The sequence below is a fragment of the Salmo salar genome, chromosome ssa14 (genome assembly GCF_905237065.1).
Source record: "Salmo salar chromosome ssa14, Ssal_v3.1, whole genome shotgun sequence".
Taxonomy (NCBI): Eukaryota; Metazoa; Chordata; class Actinopteri; order Salmoniformes; family Salmonidae; genus Salmo; species Salmo salar.
The window spans coordinates 83,449,321-83,470,480 of NC_059455.1; the positions used below are offsets into that span (position 1 = coordinate 83,449,321).

At 43.4% G+C, this 21,160-nt stretch overlaps 1 protein-coding gene across 8 annotated transcripts in view; it reads left to right on the forward strand.

The window, feature by feature from the left end:
• LOC106570440 (engulfment and cell motility protein 1) overlaps positions 1-21,160 on the forward strand; it is a 199,535-nt gene that overhangs the window by 156,711 nt on the left and 21,664 nt on the right. Inside the window, exon 1 of one of the 8 annotated variants that reach the window (XM_014142782.2) lies at positions 389-768. The exons of the other annotated variants lie outside the window; for them this stretch is intronic. The gene's annotated coding sequence lies outside the window, so the exon portion shown is untranslated. Of the gene's footprint in view, positions 1-388; positions 769-21,160 lie in introns of those variants that run through there. 8 annotated transcript variants of the gene reach the window in all.

The window sequence follows — 21,160 nt, forward strand, 5'->3', positions numbered from 1 at the left end:
CTGTGTGTGTGTGTGTGTGTGTGTGTGTGTGTGTGTGTGTGTGTGTGTGTGTGTGTGTGTGTGTGTGTGTGTGTTCCTGCATGCTGATGTGTGTGTGTGTGCCTGTGTCTATTTCCGAGCATAGTAATGTACGACTGCTCTGTCTCTCTTTATCCAAACGGCTGTCTGTGATGAGGGGCTTTCTGCTCCTCGTGACAAGAAAACCTCCAGCTCTGTGCATCCATGCAGAATAGTACTGATGTAGAGGCTCTCACTCATTCTCCTCCCCTCCCCTCTTTAACCCCCCCACACACACACACACACACACACACATACACACCACCACAGCCCATGTGATCCCCAGCTGCCAGTCTATTGGCTGATACCACCGTGGCGTGCATCCAATCTGGCTTAAATGCTGAGATCAACATAAGCGGGGCTGCCTGGTGATCCTCCCAGACTGGCAGCAGAGAGGAGGTAGATCTTGTGAGGCAGGCAGGCAGGAGGAAGAGCGGCGCCCTCCTCGAACACAATCGCCACGACAACGCACCTCACGCCTGTGGCTAGAGCCCAGCCAGCTCCGTTAGCAACCGTTAGCATCGCTCTATCACTCTACCAGGGGACCATCTGCCATTGCTTCCCCTCTCTTTCCCTCTCGCTATCCCTCTGTTCTTTGCTTCCTCTATAAACCCGTTAGCTGCTCCTCTCATCTCGGTGCAGTCAAGGTTCTGCTGTCAGTCATTATGAAGCACAGCGTGGCAGCAGCAGCGATGGAGGTGACAATTACAGGTAAGTACAAGACACTGGCTGACATGCTTTATCCACCTCTAGAGAGAAGAGAGTGAAGGAGAAGAGCAGAGGCTTTGGCTGCTGATTAGAATGGAGGGATGGAGCGAGGGAAAAGGAGGAGCGGGGAGGGGGTTGTTTGTTGTTGCTTGGCTGCGGAGAAGAGTGGAGAGTAGCAGAGCAATGCTCATAGGACAGATGGGGCAGTGCTGGGTTGTGCGTGCGTGCGACTCTGTGAGGCATAATCAGGTTAGAGCAGCCCATCTCAGCCTTCTGATTAAAAGCCTCCCAATCTCAGCAAACACAGAGCCTAAAGCTCAGTCTGAAGCTGTCTTTGTGAACACAGACAGAGCAGAGGGAAGTGGTGGCGATAGTACACATTGTGAATAAGGTTTAGCATTGTATACTACTACCCACTTTCCTACCAATGGAGGAATGAACCACTACTATCCACCATATTAGCCTCGGCTAGCAAATTATAAATGCCATATGTGTTTAGTATGTTTAAATAATGCATACATTTCATGTTTAACATTGCCATGGACAGATATTCAGTATATTTGTATTGTATTTATTACGGATCCCCATTAGCTGCTGCCAAGGCAAACATTACAGCAGTTATATACAATTTAAAATATATGACATTACATTTTATAACACTTTTCACAACACATTGTGTTCCCTCAGGCCACTACTCTACTACCACACCTCTGGTGGCATGTCTTGTGGGGTATTCATGGGTGTCCGAGCTGTGTGCTAGTAGTTTAAACAGACAGCTCGGTGCATTCAGCATGTCAACACTTCTTACAGAAACAAGTAGTGATGAAGTCAATCTCTCCTCCACTGTGAGCCATGAGAGATTTACATGCATATGATTAATGTTAGCTCTCCGTGTACATTTAAGGGCCAGCCGTACTGCCCTGTTCTGAGCAAATTGTCGTTTTCGGAGGTATATACTGTAGCAATATAAAACAGCAAGATGATTGTCTTTGCCATGGTTACGGTAGCTATAGCTACCCCCAGGATAATCTGCTTTGTCAAGAAAAGGTATTCCCAAACTGGGGGGGTATGCGCAATGCATTTGGGGGTATGCCAAATAAAAATGTGATTTACATTTTTTATATATATATATATATATATGTGTGTGTGTGTTTTTATATATTTTTTTCTTCACATTTTTAAACAGTACATTTATATTTTCCAACGGGGCTATACTTTGGGTGAGGTTTTTTTCTCACCTGAGTAGCCTCATTTCACTGCCAAAAATAAAATGTAACCATCTAGTGTTCAGCGAAATAACAACACAATGTCAAATACAGGTAGCCTCGTCAAATAATTAACTTCCAATCACATTAACCGTTACTCTTTCGCAGGAAACCCTCACTCTTGCGCAGACATTTAGAAACGAAATATGACAATTAAAAAAATAAGCCACAGGAGTGTTTTGAGCGAGAATACAGACAACTTTTGAGTAGTAAGATGTATAAAAGCAACAGATACCATTAATAAGAAGGGTCTAGAAGCGTCTTATATGGTGAGCTACCGAGTGGCTGGGACAGGCAAGCCCCATACTATTGTGTAGAACTTAATTCTTCCAGCTGCCGCGGATATGGCTGGGACAATGCTGGGGGAAAAGGCCAACAAAAACTATACAGACAATGACTTCATCAAACAACACTGTATCACGATGCATCAGTGACATGGCAGGAGATGTTTTGAAATAATTACTGCTTCGCATACAAGCCAGTGAGTTCTATGCGTTACAGCTGGATGAGTCAACAGACGTGGCGGGCCTGGTATATGTCCGTTACGTTTATGGGGGGTCAATTAAGGAAGACATCCTCTTCTAGAATCCAGGAAAACAGGAGAGGATATTTTTAAAGTACTGGACAGCTTTGTGACATTAAATGGACTTTGGTGGTCAAGATGTGTTGATATCTGTACTGATGGCGCAAAAGTCATGACAGGGAGACATAGTGGAGTGGTAACGCATGTGCAAGCATTTGCTCCCGACACCACTTGGGTACACTGCAGCTTCAACCGAGAGGCTCTTGCTGCCAAGGGAATGCCTGACAGCGCATACAGAAGTGTGCTGGTTATCAAAGGGCAAAGTATTGCCAATTTTTTTTTTTAAATTGAGAGACGAGCTTAAGGTTTTCTTTACTGACCATAATTTTCACTTGTCTGACTGTTTGCATGATGACGGTTTCTCACACGACTGGCCCGTTTTTTCTCGCCTGAATGATCTGAATCTAGGATTACAGGGACTCTCCGCAACTATATTCAATGTGCGGGACAAAATGGAGGCTATGATTAAGAAGTTGGAGCTCTTTTCTGTCTGCATTAACAAGGACAACACACAGGTCTTCCCATCATTGTATGATTTTTTGTGTGCAAATGAACTCAAGCTTATGGACAATGTCAAATGTGATATAGCGAAACACCTGAGTGAGCTGGGTGCGCAATTACGCAGGTACTTTCTCAAAATGGACGACACAAACAACTGGATTCGTTATCCCTTTTATGCCCTGCCTTTCAGTCCACTTACCGATATCTGAACAAGAGAGCCTCATCGAAATTGCAACAAGCGGTTCTGTGAAAATTGAATTTAACCAGAAGCCACTGCCAGATTTCTGGTTAGGGCTGCGGTCAGAGTTTCTTGCCTTGGCAAATCACACTGTTAAGACACTGATGCCATTTGCAACCACATACCTACAGTTGAAGTCGGAAGTTTACATACACCTTAGCCAAATACATTTAAACTCTGTTTTTCACAATTCCTGACATTTAATCCAAGTAAAAATTCCCTGTTTTAGGTCAGTTAGGATCACCACTTTATTTTAAGAATGTGAAATGTCAGAATAATAGTAGAGAGAATGATTTATTTCAGCTTTTATTTCTTTCATCACATTCCCAGTGGGTCAGAAGTTTACATACACTCAATTAGTATTTGGTAGCATTGCCTTTAAATTGTTTAACTTGGGTTAAACATTTCGGGTAGCCTTCCTTCCACAAGCTTCCCACAATAAGTTGGGTGAATTTTGGCTCATTCCTCCTGACAGAGCTGGTGTAACTGAGTCAGGTTTGTAGGCCTCCTTGCTCGCACAGGCTTTTTCAGTTCTGCCCACAAATTTCTTCTATAGGATTATGGTCAGGGCTTTGTGATGGCCACTCCAATACCTTGACTTTGTTGTCCTTAAGCCATTTTGCCACAACTTTGGAAGTATGCTTGGGGTCATTGTCCATTTGGAAGACCCATTTGTGACCAAGCTTTAACTTCCTGACTGGTGTCTTGAGATTTTGCTTCAATATATCACATACTTTTCCTCCTCATGATGCCATCTATTTTGTGAAGTGCACCAGTCCCTCCTGCAGCAAAGCACCCCCACAACATGATGCTGCCACCCCCGTGCTTCACGGTTGGGATGGTGTTCTTCGGCTTGCAAGCCTCCCCCTTTGTCCTCCAAACATAACGATGGTCATTATGGCCAAACAGTTCTATTTTTGTTTCATCAGACCAGAGGACATTTCTCCAAAAAGTATGATCTTTGTCCCCATGTGCAGTTGCAAATCGTGGTCTGGCTTTTTTATGCCGGTTTTGGAGCAGTGGCTTCTTCCTTGCTGAGTGGCCTTTTAGGTTATGTTGATTTAGGACTTGTTTTACTGTGGATATAGATACTTTTGTACCTGTTTCCTCCAGCATCTTCACAAGGTCCTTTGCTGTTGTTCTGGGATTGATTTGCACTTTTCGCACCGAAGTACATTCATCTCTAGGAGACAGAACACGTCTCCTTCCTGAGTGGTATGACGGCTGCATGGTTTCATGGTGTTTATACTTGCATACAATTGTTTGTACAGATGAACGTGGCACCTTCAGGCGTTTGGAAATTTCTCCCAAGAATGAACCAGACTTTTTTCTGAGGTCTTTGCTGATTTCTTTAGATTTTTCCATTATGTCAAGCAAGAGGCACTGAGTTTGAAGGTAGGCTTTGAAATACATCCACAAGTACACATCCAAATGACTCAAATGCTGTCAATTAGCCTATCAGAAGCTTCTAAAGCCATGTCATCATTTTCTGGAATTTTCCAAGCTGTTTAAAGGCACAGTCAACTTAGTGTATGTAAACTTCTGACCCACTGGAATTGAGATACAGTGAATGATAAGTGAAATAATCTGTCTGTAAGCAATTGTTGGAAAAATTACTTGTCATGCACAAAGTAGATGTCCTAACCAACTTGCCAAAACTATAGTTTGTTAACAAGACATTTTGTGAAGTGGTTGAAAAACGAGTTATAATGAGTGTATGTAAACTTCCGACTTCAACTGTATGTGAGAGTTGATTCTCGGCCCTCACTAGCATGAGAACTAAATACAGGCACAGACTGTGTGTGGAAAATGATTTAAGACTGAGACTCTCTCCAATACAACCCAACATTGCAGAGTTATGTGCATCCTTTCAAGCACACCCTTCTCATTAACCTGTGGTGAGTTATTCACCATTTTCGATGAACAAATACAGTTTTATATGCAAGATGGTTAAATAAAGAGCAAACTTATTGATTATTATTATATTATTATTTGTGCCCTGGTCCTATAAGAGCTCTATGTCACATCCCACGAGCCGGGTTGTGACAAAAAGTCACACTCATTCTTATGTTTAATAAATGTATTGTATAGTGTGTGTGTGTGGCAGGCTTACAATGATGGCAAAAAAACATTTGAGAGTGCGGTGTTTCTGGTGCTAGAGGGGGTACGCAGCTGGAGGTTGAATGTTTGAATGGGTACGGGACGATAAAAAGTTTTGGAACCACTGGTCTAGAAGACTCCATTCACATTTGGCCTTGTTGGATTATCCAAATAGAAATCCTCACAGGCCTCGATTATTACTGGTGCTGGGCTGCAGGCAAGCCTCCTCCTCGACCTATTGTCTCCCTGCTGCTGTGCAAGCATGTTATGATGTGGCCTGTCTTGTCCACTGAGTAGATTCCAATGACCTTTAGTACCTAAGCCTGGCTAACAATGTCTGGGTTCAGCAACTCTTTTATTATTTTGAAACATATTGCATGGTCATGTGTAGCCTAATGTTGAATTGGGCTCCATATCCCCAACAGAGGGAGGTAGTTTAGCTTAGGCTAGACGTTGTCTCAGAGGTGTGTAGTGGTGGTGAATGTACACTCATTGGCCAGTTTATTAGGTACACCATCTAGTACCGGGCCGGACAACCCTTTGCCTCCAGAACAGTCTGAATTATTGGGGGTATGGAAACATTGCTCAATTAGTATCAAGGGACTTAATATGTCCCAGGAAAACAAGCCCCACACCATTACACCACTGCCACCAGCCTGTACTGTTGACATCAGACAGAATGGGGCAATAGACTCATGCTGCTTACGTCATATCCTGACTCTGCCATCAGCACGACGCAACCTGAACCGGGATTCGTCGGACCAGGCGATTGTTTTCCACTCCTCAATTCTCCATTGTTGGTGATCGCGGGCCCACTGGAGCCGCTTCTTCTTGTTTTTAGCTGATAGGAGTGGAACCCTGTGTGGTCGTCTGCTGCAATAGCCTGTTTGTAGCCCGTCCGTTAGCTTGCACAATTCTTGCCATTCTTCTTCAGCCTCTCATCAATAAGCTGTTTTCGCTTGTCGCACCATTCTCGGTAAACCTAGACACTGTCGTGCGTGAAAAGCCCTGGAGTCCGGACGTTCTGAGATACTGGAACAGGTACACCTGACACCGACAATCATACCACGCTCAAAGTCGCTTAGGTCACTTGTTTTGCCCATTCTAACGTTCAATCGAACAGTAACTGAATGCCTCGATGCATGTCTGCCTGCTTTATATAGCAAGCCACTGCCTCGTAACTCACTGTCTGTAGGAGTGAACCATTTTCGTGAACGGGGTGGTGTACCTAATAGTCTGGCCAATTATGTGTCTAGCTCTGAGAGGCAGCTAGATAGAGCAGTGAGAGGCAGAGCATAGCCCACCACCTCCCCATAGACCTTCAGTCAGTCTCCTCTCCTCCAGCACAGAGACCACACATTCCCATTCCAGGCAGGTTTTCTCTCCCTCCCACCTACAATTTCTCCATCTCTGTTTTTCCACCCTTTTCCTCCACATACACACTCTCCACCTCTGTTTTTTTTTAATCAATACTCTTCTCTCTCTACACCTCTCTATCTGCACATCTCTCTCTCTCTCTCTCTCTCTCTCTACACCTCTCTATCTACACCTCTCTCTCTCTCAATGTCTCCCCTGTTCTGTTCCTTTAGTGATGTCAGACCAGCTATTGATGTCCCATCTCTCTGCTTGTCTGCCTCCTTCCACCCTAACAAGGTGGGGGGGGGGGCGGCAGGCTCAACCCCTCCCCTTGCAGATATGGGATGGAGGGGAACGAGGTAGGGGAGAGGGAGCGTTGCTGTACACTGTGGCCCTAGTGGGGGCATCTCTCATCTGTCAGAGCAGGCAGCCTCGCCACACTCTGAGAAGGCCAATGCTGTGCACACAAATAACGGCTGGGGTAATCAAGCAGCAATCAGCAGCAAGCTATTTGAACAGAGATGGAAACAGATAGACATTTAGATGTCATGTTGTCGTAGGGTTTGGATGTGATGTCTGGTGGCACATTGCAATATGACAGACAGAGGAGGACATTTAGATGGATGAAGATTCTGATATAGATTGAATCAGAAGGCTGGGTTGTCTAACATGGGAAGAATAGAGTTAGCTGTACATCATCACAGTGGTCATGAATGAGCAGAACTACACTGGTTGTGTGTGTAGTAATTGCCCTTAGCGTGCATAGATATCTGCAACCGACACTGCTCTTGGTTAGTTCCCAAATTGCACCCTATTCCCTATTCAGTGCACTACTTTTGACCACAGCCATATGAGCCCTTGTCAACAGTAGTGCACCATTTGTGATGCATACTAGGACTGCAGTGTTACACCCATGAGCCCAGATGTTTTGTAACAAAGGGTCCTAAAAGTTGTGGTAAAGAAGATTGATATTTTCTTCACCTTGAAGAGGTGAATCTGTGTGTGTGTGAGAGAGACTACCTTTACCTTGTATAGGTGTGTGTTTCTTTGTTGTGTGTGTGTGTGTAGCAGCAGATGTGTCTTCCAGACTGCGTGGATGTCTTCTCTTCTGGCCAGTCAGAGGTGTGTGTGTGTGTGTGTGTGTGTGTGTGTGTGTGTGTGTGTGTGTGTGTGTGTGTGTGTGTGTGTGTGTGTGTGGTTACTCTGCCTGACACTGACAGAATCTGCTGGTTACAGAACACCAGACACGTCTCAGGTCATGATGTTTCTCCTTTGTTCACCTCATCTGCCTAACAAAGGATGTGTCCCAAACAGAGGCGTCATTTCAGCTGAACTTAGGGTATGGCGAAATGACAGGGTTTGAGGTGACTGAAGGTACAGCAGCTGTGTGATTATAAAGTTGAAGCTCATTTACTGCATTTCTATACAATTTAAAATCTCTAAAATGTTATTTGGAGAACACCAAAAAGCTGCCATTATCACCCAACTGCTGTACCTTCATTTACCTCTAACACATTTGTGTCATACTGTTACTGTACAGCAGAAAATCTGTAATGGAATTAATGAATAGTTATGTGAATATTCAATGGTTTATTTTATTTTGGGAGTCTAGGACAAATGTAATGAAAACACTGACACGCTGTATAAACAACAGTCTGATGCATTGTACCATCACGTTAGCTCGCACTTTTTGTCAAGACTGTGTGTTAAGCTGTTGTGTGGGTCTGTGTCTATCTGTGTGTGTGTCTGAAACAGTAAAGCACATAAAACCATTGTTTCCACGATGCCTCCCTCTCAAAATGCCAACATCATGCAGCAACAGCAGCAGTAAACAGAACCTCGTTGAAGCGTAAGGAAGGATCTCTCTGGAGAGCCACACACACCATGATGCATTGACATGGTGTGGCAGATAGAGTCTTTCTGCTAGGAACAACTAACAGGTCTCTAGGGGGAGGAAAGAGAGAGAGAGAGAGAGAGAGAGAGACTGCTGCACTGAGCGCGATTCCTACGCCTTTACACTGAAAGAACCAGAAGTGCCATCAAGGCCCATATTCCTATAGAATCTCAGAGTAGGAGCGCTGGATCAGTTTTGCTTTTTAGATTATAATGAATACGATTACATAGACAGGAGAGACCTGATCCTAGATCAGCAATCCTACTCTGAGGCACTTTATGAATACAGGCCCAGTACTCCATCTTGTCAGAACAGTGAGGTTGGATGAGGAAAAATGTACAGGGAATGAACTAAACAAGACAGTGACACAACTATTCATCAGGATTGATAAGTCATTGGTTATGTGGTTGATTTAATGCAAATTAATTGCTGATCATTTTATGACCTCTAAGATTACAAAGCAAAGACTCGTTTTCTCTCGTTTGTTGTAATTTTTGCAGAAAGAGAGGGATTAATTCTGAATGGGAATGATAATGTGCATCTTCATACATGGGTTGTGTTCATTAGGGCAGAAACATTTCAAAACGTTTTGCAACAGAAAACAAAATGGACCCTTTCTGATTGGACAAGACCAGGTAGTTCCTCCCTGATTCAGTAAGTCTTTTTTGATTTGGTACCTAATGAACAGGACCCTGAAGTCTGTCAGGTTCACCTCTGTCAAGGTGCTTGGTATTAAATGGGATGAATATTCAAACCTATATATCATTATGCAGCCTGCCTGCCTGCCTTGGAGGAGGCCAATCAACTTAGACCCAGACCTGAGGGAAACGCTGAGACGGCAAAGCCCTCACTGAGAGGTGTAAATCTGTCCTCATGACGGTGGTCTCTCCCCCTTCCTCCTGGACATAAATCTTCTCTTCAGGAAACAGACAGGAGAGGAACAGGAGACATTGGTGTCTCATACGTATCCTCCCATCATACATGGGATACCATAGGCATCGTTCCTCCAGAGAGGAGAGAGAATGGGATTAAACAGTCATTTAGGTTTTATCCCAGTTTTCTTTCCCCTGAAGGCTGAAAGGTAGAGGAGAGGGGTTTAATACTTCCACTAGGATATGAAATAAGGCCATAGGGAAGGATGTCACTTTATTATCTCTTTTGGCTGTCTCTCTCCCCCTGTAGACTGGTTGGTGGGTGGGGTGTTAAGTGAGAGGGGAAAGGGTCATTCACCATGATTAGTGACAGGCTCCTGAGTGTCCCCAGGGAGAGCCAGGGAGGCTGTGTCGTCCCCCAGCCCCCAGACACACTCTAATCCACTCTGCTTTATGGGGGTCGTCTGGCCTCTGAGGAGAACAAGGATGAACGATAATATGTACGGCGAGACGAACAACATAAATTACAGAGCTTGATGTGGGAAGAGTTCAGGGATGTGTTCAGAAGAACACACTGTAATAAAACGCTTTGCAACAAATTATGAAAATCTGTGTTCTTATTGGACAAGTTCAGGTTGTACTTTTCTATTTAAAAAAAAAAAATGCCCTAATGAACATGACCCGGATGGATGCTGTCTACTAAAAGAAGGGGGTAGGGGAAAGTATAGCCAAACATACTGGCTGTAAAGCCTGGGTTTTGGGTTCAATTCCCTGGGCCACCCATACGTAAAGTTTATGCACGCATGACTAAGTTGCTTTGGATAAAAGTTTTTGCTAAATGGAATATATAAAGCATGAAAACGGCGATAGGCTACTGAATGCTGCTACAGCGGTAACAGGGATCGGTTCAGACGTTCACCGCTCCAGAGAACTACCCAGTCCTACTTTATCTGAAAACATGACAGCGCAGTTATTATCTTGCTATTTTCCCCCACCCTGTCTTTTGTTTGTTTTCCAAGGTCATTGTTATGCCAAGTTTTACGCAGAGTGCTGTGATTACCGCGGCAGAACATATTTGCATCCAAGAAGATAAATCTGGATTAAAGAGTGTAATCAGGGTGATGCCACCCGGTTTATTGAATCTGGAATTATAAATGGGTTAATTCCTTTAATTCCTCTTTGTAGCATTTACTCACAGCGAGCGTGGATGCCCAAATAGTGGATTTGAAGCAGGGCCGTTTCCACTCCTCTCTCTGTGAGTTGCTGTTAGTTTTTTGAGACTATTATCCAAAAAACAACCCTGTTAAAGCCTTGGTTTGGAGGTTCTGGGGTCCTCTTGTGCTGTCTTCTCTTCACTTCCCTTCATGTTTTATTTCTCACCCCAGGCGAGGGCTCAGTCTTCATCTGGTTAGGTATCACAAAGCTTTTTTGGATCAGAATCCTGCACTATAATCGCCTCTTCACGCACAAAACACAGACAGGCAGACAGGCAGACAGACAGACAGACAGACAGACAGACAGACAGACAGACAGACACACACACAGAGACACTCACTGTAAATCCTTCCCCTGGCTCTCTCTTCTCTCTCTTTTTCTCACTCTTTGTGTGGCTCATTCTTCATTACTGCAGTGTTGACACGTGGTGGGAAGACTTGTTTGGACTTTATTGATGATTCCTGTAAACAGGAGGAGGTGCTAAGACCCTGTTAGGAGAGAGAGTGGAAGAGAGGGTAACATAATAAACCATCAGCCTGTTCGTAGGAGAGAGAGAGGAAGGGAGGGTAACATAATTAACCATCAGCCTGTTAGAGAGAGAGAATGAGAGGGTAACATAATTAACCGTCAGCCTGTTAGAGAGGGTAACATATTTAACCATCAGCCTGATATTAGGAGAGAGAGGAAGAGAGGGTAACATATTTAACCATCAGCCTGATATTAGGAGAGAGAGGAAGAGAGGGTAACATATTTAACCATCAGCCTGATATTAGGAGAGAATGAGAGGGTAAAATAATTAACCATCAGACTGTTAGTAGGAGAGAGAGGAAGAGAGGGAAACATATTTAACCATCATCCTGATATTAGGAGAGAGAGGAAGAGAGGGTAACTTATTTAACCATCAGACTGTTAAAGAGCGCGGAAGAGAGGGAAACATAATTAACCATCAGCCTGTTAGTAGGAGAGAGAGAATGAGAGGGTAACATATTTAACCATCAGCCTGTTAGTAGGAGAGAGAGGAAGAGAGGGTAACATAATTAACCATCAGACTGTTAAAGAGCGCGGAAGAGAGGGAAACATAATTAACCATCAGCCTGTTAGTAGGAGAGAGAGAATGAGAGGGTAACATATTTAACCATCAGCCTGTTAGTAGGAGAGAGAGGAAGAGAGGGTAACATATTTAACCATCAGCCTGATATTAGGAGAGAGAGGAAGAGAGGGTAACTTATTTAACCATCAGACTGTTATTAGGAGAGAATGAGAGGCTAATATAATTAACCATCAGACTGTTAGTAGGAGAGAGAGAAAGAGAGGGTAACATATTTAACCATCAGCCTGATAGTAGGAGAGAGAGGAAGAGAGGGAAACATATTTAACCATCAGCCTGATATTAGGAGAGAGAGGAAGAGAGGGTAACATATTTAACCATCAGCCTGATATTAGGAGAGAATGAGAGGGTAATATAATTAACCATCAGACTGTTAGTAGGAGAGAGAGAAAGAGAGGGTAACATATTTAACCATCAGCCTGATAGTAGGAGAGAGAGGAAGAGAGGGAAACATATTTAACCATCAGCCTTATATTAGGAGAGAGAGGAAGAGAGGGTAACATATTTAACCATCAGCCTGATATTAGGAGAGAGAGGAAGAGAGGGTAACATATTTAACCATCAGCCTGATATTAGGAGAGAGAGGAAGAGAGGGAAACATATTTAACCATCAGCCTGTTAGTAGGAGAGAGAGGAAGAGAGGGAAACATATTTAACCATCAGCCTGTTAGTAGGAGAGAGAGGAAGAGAGGGTAACATATTTAACCATCAGCCTGTTAGAGAGAGAGGAAGAGAGGGTAACTTATTTAACCATCAGACTGTTAAAGAGCGAGGAAGAGAGGGTAACATATTTAACCATCAGACTGTTAGTAGGAGAGAGAGGAAGAGAGGGTAACATATTTAACCATCAGCCTGTTAGGAAGAGAGGGTAACTTATTTAACCATCAGACTGTTAAAGAGAGAGGAAGAGAGGGAAACATAATTAACCATCAGCCTGTTATTAGGAGAGAGAGGAAGAGAGGGTAACATATTTAACCATCAGCCTGTTAGTAGGAGAGAGAGGAAGAGAGGGTAACTTATTTAACCATCAGACTGTTAAAGAGCGAGGAAGAGAGGGTAACATATTTAACCATCAGACTGTTAGTAGGAGAGAGAGGAAGAGAGGGTAACACATTTAACCATCAGCCTGTTAGAGAGAGAGGAAGAGAGGGTAACTTATTTAACCATCAGACTGTTAAAGAGCGAGGAAGAGAGGGTAACATATTTAACCATCAGCCTGTTAGTAGGAGAGAGAGGAAGAGAGGGTAACTTATTTAACCATCAGACTGTTAAAGAGCGAGGAAGAGAGGGTAACATATTTAACCATCAGACTGTTAGTAGGAGAGAGAGGAAGAGAGGGTAACATATTTAACCATCAGCCTGTTAGGAAGAGAGGGTAACTTATTTAACCATCAGACTGTTAAAGAGAGAGGAAGAGAGGGAAACATAATTAACCATCAGCCTGATATTAGGAGAGAGAGGAAGAGAGGGTAACATATTTAACCATCAGCCTGATATTAGGAGAGAGAGGAAGAGAGGGTAACATATTTAACCATCAGCCTGATATTAGGAGAGAGAGGAAGAGAGGGTAACATATTTAACCATCAGCCTGATATTAGGAGAGAGAGGAAGAGAGGGTAACATATTTAACCATCAGCCTGATATTAGGAGAGATAGGAAGAGAGGGTAACATATTTAACCATCAGCCTGATATTAGGAGAGAATGAGAGGGTAATAGAATTAACCACCAGACTGTTAGTAGGAGAGAGAGAGAAAGAGAGGGTAACAGATTTAACCATCAGCCTGATATTAGGAGATAGAGAAAGAGAAGGAAACATAATTAACCATCAGCCTGTTAGAGAGAGAGAATGAGACGGTAACAGATTTAACCATCAGACTGTTGAAGAGAGGGTAACAGATTTAACCATCAGCCTGATATTAGGAGAGAGGAAGTGAGGGTAACATAATTAACCAACAGACTGTTAAAGAGCGAGGAAGAGAGGGTAACAGTTTTAACCATCAGCCTTTTAGTAGGAGAGGATGAGAGGGTAACAGATTTAACCATCAGCCTGTTAGAGAGAGAGGATGAGAGGGTAACATATATAACCATCAGCCTGTTAGAGAGAGATTTAGAGGGTAGCTGAATTAACCATCCACCTGTTAGTAGGAAAGGAAGAGAGGGTAACAGAATTAACCATCAGCCTGTTAGAGAGAGCACCTACAACACCCTCTTCATTCACTAAGGAAGGAACCCACTCCACCCATCTAAATATACATATGTGTCCCCTCTATCACTTCAATCTATACAGTTATAGTATGTTTCTAATGTGATAAATCACCAAAATAAAATCAAAGTTTATTGGTCACATACACAGATCTACAGATGTTATTGAAGGTGCAGTGAAATGTTTGTGTCTAGCTCCAATAGTGTAGTAATAATACCTAGCAATCACATAATCCCAAAATAAATAAATTAATAGCAGAACAGAATGTAAATATACTGGATATACACTGACTACACAAAACATTAAGAACACCTGCTCTTTCCTTGACATTGACTGACCAGGTGAATCCAGGAGAAAGCTATGATCCCTTATTGATATCACTTGTTAAATCCATTTCAATCAGTGTAGATGAAGGGGAGGAAGCAGGTTAAAGAAGGATTTTTAACTCTTGAGACATTTGTCCACTGAAGTCGGGAACGACGCCGAACTGCAGTCAGGTCAAAACCCTGGTGAGGACAACGAGCATGCAGATGCGTTTCCCTAAGACAGTTTCTGACAGTTTGTGCAGATATTCTTCGGTTGTGCAAACCTAGTTTCATCAGCATCCGAATGGCTGGTCTCAGACAATCCTGCAGGTAATGAAGCCGGATGTGGAGGTCCTGGGCTGCCGTGGTTACACGTGGTCTGCGGTTGTGAGGCCGGTTGGACATACTGCCAAATTCTCTAAAACAACGTTGGAGGCGGCTTCTGGTGGACATGGCAACAGCTCTGGTGGACCTTCCTGCAATTAGCATGCCAGTTGCAGGCCCCCTTAACTTGAGACATCTGTGGCATTGTGTTGTGTGACAAAACTGCAAATTTTAGAGTGGTCTTTTATTGTCCCCAGCACAAGGTGCACCTGTGTAATGATTATGCTGTTTAATCAGCTTCTTGATATGCCACACCTTTTTTCAAGTAACTCACAGTTTTCCATAAAAATAAGTACAAATTGACCAAAGTATTTTGCCTCCACAATTCTTTATTTCACTGTTAATATTACAAAACCTTTGTTTTTGATTCAGAAAATAAACAGAGATGACATTGACAAAATTATTGACATCTGAGACTTAATATTTGGTAGCACAGCCTTTGGTCAAAGTAACTGCAATCAAGAGCTTCCTATAACCATCGATGAGCTTCCTGCACCTCTGTATTGGCAGTTTGGCCCACTCCTCTTATGCAGACTGCTCCAGTTCTCCCAGATGAGAAGGGTGTCTTCTCCTAACTGCTGTTTTCAGATCCCTCCACATGTTTTCAATGGGATTTAGATCTGGACTCATTGCTGGTCACTTCAGAACAGTCCAGCGTTTTGTCTTGAACCATTCCTGGGTGCTTTTTGAAGTGTGTTTGAGGTCATTGTCCTGCTGACACTGGGTCTGACATCGCTCTTCAAAATGCCTTGATATTCTCTTGATTTCATAATGCCATGCACATGTTCAAGGCACCCAGTGCCAGAGGTAGCAAAGCACAACCCCAAAACATCACTGAACCTCCTCCATGTTTGACTGTAGGTAAGGTGTTCTTTTATTTGAAGGCTTCCCTATCTTAGTCATAACACAACTGATTTGCTCAAACACATTAAGAAGGAAAGAAATTCCACAAATGAACTTTTAACAAGGCACACCTGTTAATTGAAATGCATTCCAGGTGACTATCTCATTAAGCTGGTTGAGAAAATGCCAAGAGTGTGCAAAGCTGTCATGAAGGCAAAGGGTGGCTACTTTGAAAAATCTCAAATATATTTTGATTGGTTTAATACTTTTTTGGTTACGACATAATTCCATATTTGTTATTTCATAGTATTTATGTCTTCACTATTATTCTACAATGTAGAAAATAGTCAAAATAATAGTTAAGACATCAAAACTACGAGTGCTGCATCAGATGACCTGGCCTCCACAATCGCCCGACTTCAACCCAATTGAGATGGTTTGGGATGAGTTGGACCGCAGAGTGAAGGAAAAGCAGCTAACAAGTGATTAGCACATGTGGGAACTCCTTCAAGACTGTTGGAAAAGCATTCCAGGTGAAGCTGGTTGAGAGAATGCCAAGGGTGTGCAAAGTTGTCATCAAGGCAAAGGGTAGCTACTTTGTAGAGTCTAAAATCTCTATGAGCTTTGCACACCTGGATTGTACAATATTTGCACATTATTCATTTTAAAATTCAAGCTCTGTCAGGTTGGATCTTGATCATTGTTAGACAGCCATTTTCAAGTCTTGGCATAGATTTTCAAGACGATTTAAGTCAAAACTTAAACTAGGCCACTCAAACATAAAATTTCGTCTTGGTAAGCAACTCCAGTGTATATTTGGTCTCGTGTTTTAGGTTATTGTCCTGCTGAAAGCTGAATTTGTCTCCCAGTATCTGTTGAAAAGCAGACTGAACAAGGTTTTCCTCTAGGATTTTGCCTGTGCTTAGTTCTTTTCCGTCTTTTCCCAAGTCCTTGCCAATGACAAGCATACCCATAACATGCTGCAGCCACCACCATGCTTGAAAATATGGTACTCAGTGATGTGTTGTTTTCGGTTTTCCCCTAACATAATGCTTTGTAGTCAGGACATAAATTTCATTTCTTTTCCACATTTTTTTGCAGTTTTACTTTAGTGCGTTATTGCAAACAGGATGCATGTTTTGGAATATTTTTTATTCTGTACAGGATTGCCATAACAAAGGGGTTGAATACTTATTGACTCAAGACATTTCAGCTTTTCATAAATAAAAAAAAAAATTACCCCTTTTTCTCCCCAATTTTGTGGTACCCAATTGGAAGTTACAGTCTTGTCTCATCGCTGCAACTCCGGAACCTTGAGAGGCGACGGTCGAGAGTTGTGCGTCCTCCGAAACACAACCCAGCCAAGCCGCACTGCTTCTTGACACAACGCCCGCTTAACCTGGAAGCCAGCCGCACAAATGTGTTGGAGGAAACACCGTGCACCTGGCGACCGTGTCAGCGTGCACTGTGCCCTGCCTTCCACAGGAGTCGTTAGTGCGTGATGGGACGACGCTGGGCCGATTGTGCGCCGCCCCATGGGTCTCCCGGTTGCGGCCTGCTGCGACAGAGCCTGGACTCGAACCCAGAATCTCTAGTGGCACAGCTAGCACTGTGATGCAGTGCCTTAGACCACTGCGCCACTCGGGAGACCCAGCTTCTCATTTTTTATGAATTTGTAAAATGTTCTAAAAATACAATTCCACTTATGGGTTATTGTGTGTAGGCCAGTGACACAAAATCACACTTTTAATCCATTTTAAATTGTGTAGGTGTTGTTACACGATCAGCTGTCCGTCCTGTCTCCCTGTAGCGCTGTCTTAGGCGTCTCACAGTATGGACATTGCAATTTATTGCCCTGGCCACATCTGCAGTCCTCATGCCTCCTTGCAGCATGCCTAAGGCATGTTCACGCAGGTGAGCAGGGACCCTGGGCATCTTTCTTTTGGTGTTTTTCAGAGTCAGTAGAAAGGCCTCTTTAGTGTCCTAAGTTTTCACAACTGTGACCTTAATTGCCTACCATCTGTAAGCTGTTAGTGTCTTAACGGCCGTTCCACAAGTGCATGTTCATTAATTGTTTATGGTTCATTGAACAAGCATAGGAAACAGTGTTTAAACCCTTTACAATGAAGATCTGTGAAGTTATTTGGATTTTTACGAATTATCTTTGAAAAGACAGGGTCCTGAAAAAGGGACGTTTCTTTTTTTGCTGAGTTTATATATGTTGGGTGTGTGTGTATAGATAGTATGGACACTATATGAATGGAAAAAGTGTGTACAGCAGTAGTTATATAGGATGAGCCATGACTAAAATACAGTATATACAGTTGAAGTCAGAAGTTTACATACACTTAGATTGGAGTCATTAAAACTTGTTTTTCAATCACTCCACAAATTTCTTGTTAACAAACTATAGTTTTGGCAAGTCGGTTAGGACATCTACTTTGTGCATGACACAAGTCATTTTTCCAACAATTGTTTACAGACAGATTATTTCACTTATACTGTATCACAATTCCAGTGGGTCAGAAGTTTACATACACTAAGTTGACTGTGCCTTTAAACAGCTTGGAAAATTCCAGAAATTGATGTCATAGCTTAAGAAGGTTCTGATAGGCTAATTGACATCATTTGAGTCAGTTGGAGGTGTACCTGTAGATGCATTTCAAGGCCTACCTTCAAACTCAGTGACTCTTGTTTGACATCATGGGAAAATCAAAACAAATCAGCCAAGACCTCAAAAAGCAATTGCAGACCTCCACAAGTCTGGTTCATCCTTGGGAGCAATTTCCAAATGCCTGAAGGTACCACGTTCATCTGTACAAACAATAGTACGCAAGTATAAACACCATGAGACCACGCAGCTGTCATACCGCACAGGAAGGAGACGCGTTCTGTCTCCTAGAGATGAACGTACTTTGGTGCGAAAAGTGCAAATCAATCCCAGAACAACAGCAAAGGACCTTGTGAAATTGCTGCAGGAAACAGGTACAAAAGTATCTATATCTATAGTAAAACGAGTTATATATCGACCTAACCTAAAAAGCCGCTCAGCAAGGAAGATGCCACTGCTCCAAAACCGCCATCGTACTTTTTCGAAAGTGTCCTCTAGTGTCCTCTGATGAAACAAAAATAGAACTGTTTGGCCATAATTTTATAATAATTTTGGAGGAGAAAGGAGGAAGCTTGCAAGCCGAAGAACACCATCCCAACCGTGAAGCACGTTGTTGCGGGGGTGCTTTGCTGCAGGAGGGACTGGTGCACTTCACAAAATAGATGGCATCATGAGGCAGGACAATTATGTGGATATATTGAAGCAACATCTCAAGACATCAGTCAGAAAGTTAAAGCTTGGTTGCAAATGGATCTTCCAAATGGACAATGACCCCAAGCATACTTCCAAAGTTGTGGCAAAATGGCTTAAGGACAACAATGTCAAATTATTGGAGTGGCCATTACATAGCTATTACAGACCTCAATCCTATAGACAATTTTTGGGCAGAACTGAAAAAGCCTGTGCGAGCAAGGAGGCCTACAAACCTGACTCAGTTACACCAGCTCTGTCAGGAGGAATGGGCCAAAATTCACCCAACTTTTTGTGGGAAGCTTGTGGAAGGCTACTTGAAACATTTGACCCAAGTTAAACAATTTAAAGGCAATGCTACCAAATACTAATTGAGTGTATGTAAACTTCTGACCCACTGGGAATGTGATGAAAGAAATAAAACCTGAAATAAATAATTATTTCTACTATTATTCTGACATTTCACATTCTTAAAATAAAGTGGTGATCTTAACTGACCTAAAACAGGGAATTTTTACTAGGATTAAATGTCAGGAATTGTGAAAAACTGAGTTTAAATGTATTTGTCTAAGGTGTATGTAAACTTCTGACTTCAACTGTACATATAAAGTGGGTGAAACAGTATGTAAACGGTACTAAAGTGACCAGTGTCCAATGACTTTAGGGTGGTAGCCAGCTAGTACCCGTGACCAAAGCCCAAGGCAGAGTGGTGACTATTTAACATTCTGATGGCCTGGAGTTTGATAAACAGCTTCTGTCTTTCAGTCCCAGCTTTGATGCACCTATGCTGTCTCCTCTTTTTAGTGGGGTGAAGTGGCCGTGGCTGAGGTTATTGGTGTTCTTTTTGGCTTCCTGTGACACCGGGTGCTGTAGTTGTCCCGAAGGGCAGGCAGTGTGCTCCCGATGATGCGTCGGGTAGACCTCACCACCCTCTGGAGAGCCCTGAGGTTGCGGGCGGTGCAGTTGCCGTTCCAGACGGTGAAGTTGCCGTACCAGGCGGTGATACAGCCCGACAAGATGCTCTTAATAGTGCATCTGTAGAAGTTTGTGAGGGTTTTAGGGGCCAAGACTAATTTCTTCAGCCTCCTGATGTTGTTGCGCCTTCTTCACAACACTGTCTGTGTGAAGGGACCATTTCAGGTCGTCAGTGATGTGCACGCCGAGGACTTTTGTAACCTCTCCACTGCAGCCCCGTCGACGTGGATGGGGACATGCTCTCGCTACTAGCTCCTGTAGTCCACGATCAGCTCCTTCGTTTAGTTGAGGGAGAGGTTATTTTCCTGGCACCACTTGGCCAAGGCTCTCGCCTCCTCCCTCTATGCTGTCTTGTCATTGTTGCAATCTTGATTAAGTTAGAGACATGCAAGGCCACGCAGTCATGGGTGAACAGGGAGTACAAGAGGGGGCTGAGCACGTATCCCTGTGGGGCCCCCGAGTTGAGGATCAGCATGGCGGAGGTGGTGTTGCCTACCTTCACCACTTGGGGTCATCCCATCAGGAAGTCCAGGACTTGTGCAGGGAGGGCTTTAGACTCAGGGCCTTGAGCTTAGTGATGTGCTTGGAGTGCACTATGGTGTTAAACGCTGTAGCTGATGATCAGCATTCTCACATAGGTATTTATCTTGTCCAGGTTGGATAGGGCATTGTGGAGTGCAATGGAGATTGCGTTGTCCATGGATCTGTTGGGGCGGTATATGAATTGTAGTGGGTCTAGGGTGTTGTGTAAGGTGGAGGTCATATGGTCCTTAACTAGCCTCTCAAAGCACTTCATGATGACAGAAGTGAGTGCTACAGGGCGATAGTCATTTAGTTCAGTTACCTTCGCTTTCTTGTACAGGAACAATGGTGGACATCTTGAAGCAAGTGGGGACAACAGACTGGTATATTTGGAGATTGAATATGTCCGTAAACAATCCAGCCAGCTGGTCTGCACATGCTCTGAGGACGTGACTTGGATTCCGTCTGGGCCGGCAACCTTGCGAGGGTTAACACGCTTAAATGACGTGCTCACGTCAGCCACAGAGAACGAGAACAGTCCTATTGAGCTGAGGGGGTCCATGTTGGCAGCACGTTTTCCTCGAAGCGGAGAAGGTGTTTAGCTCATCCGGAAGCGAGGGATCGGTGTCTGCGACATGGTTCACAGAGGAGTTTATTCTATAATCATAACAGCATGTTACATGTTCCATTCAGTAGAACATGTTATTGGTGTGATCTGTGGTCATCTAG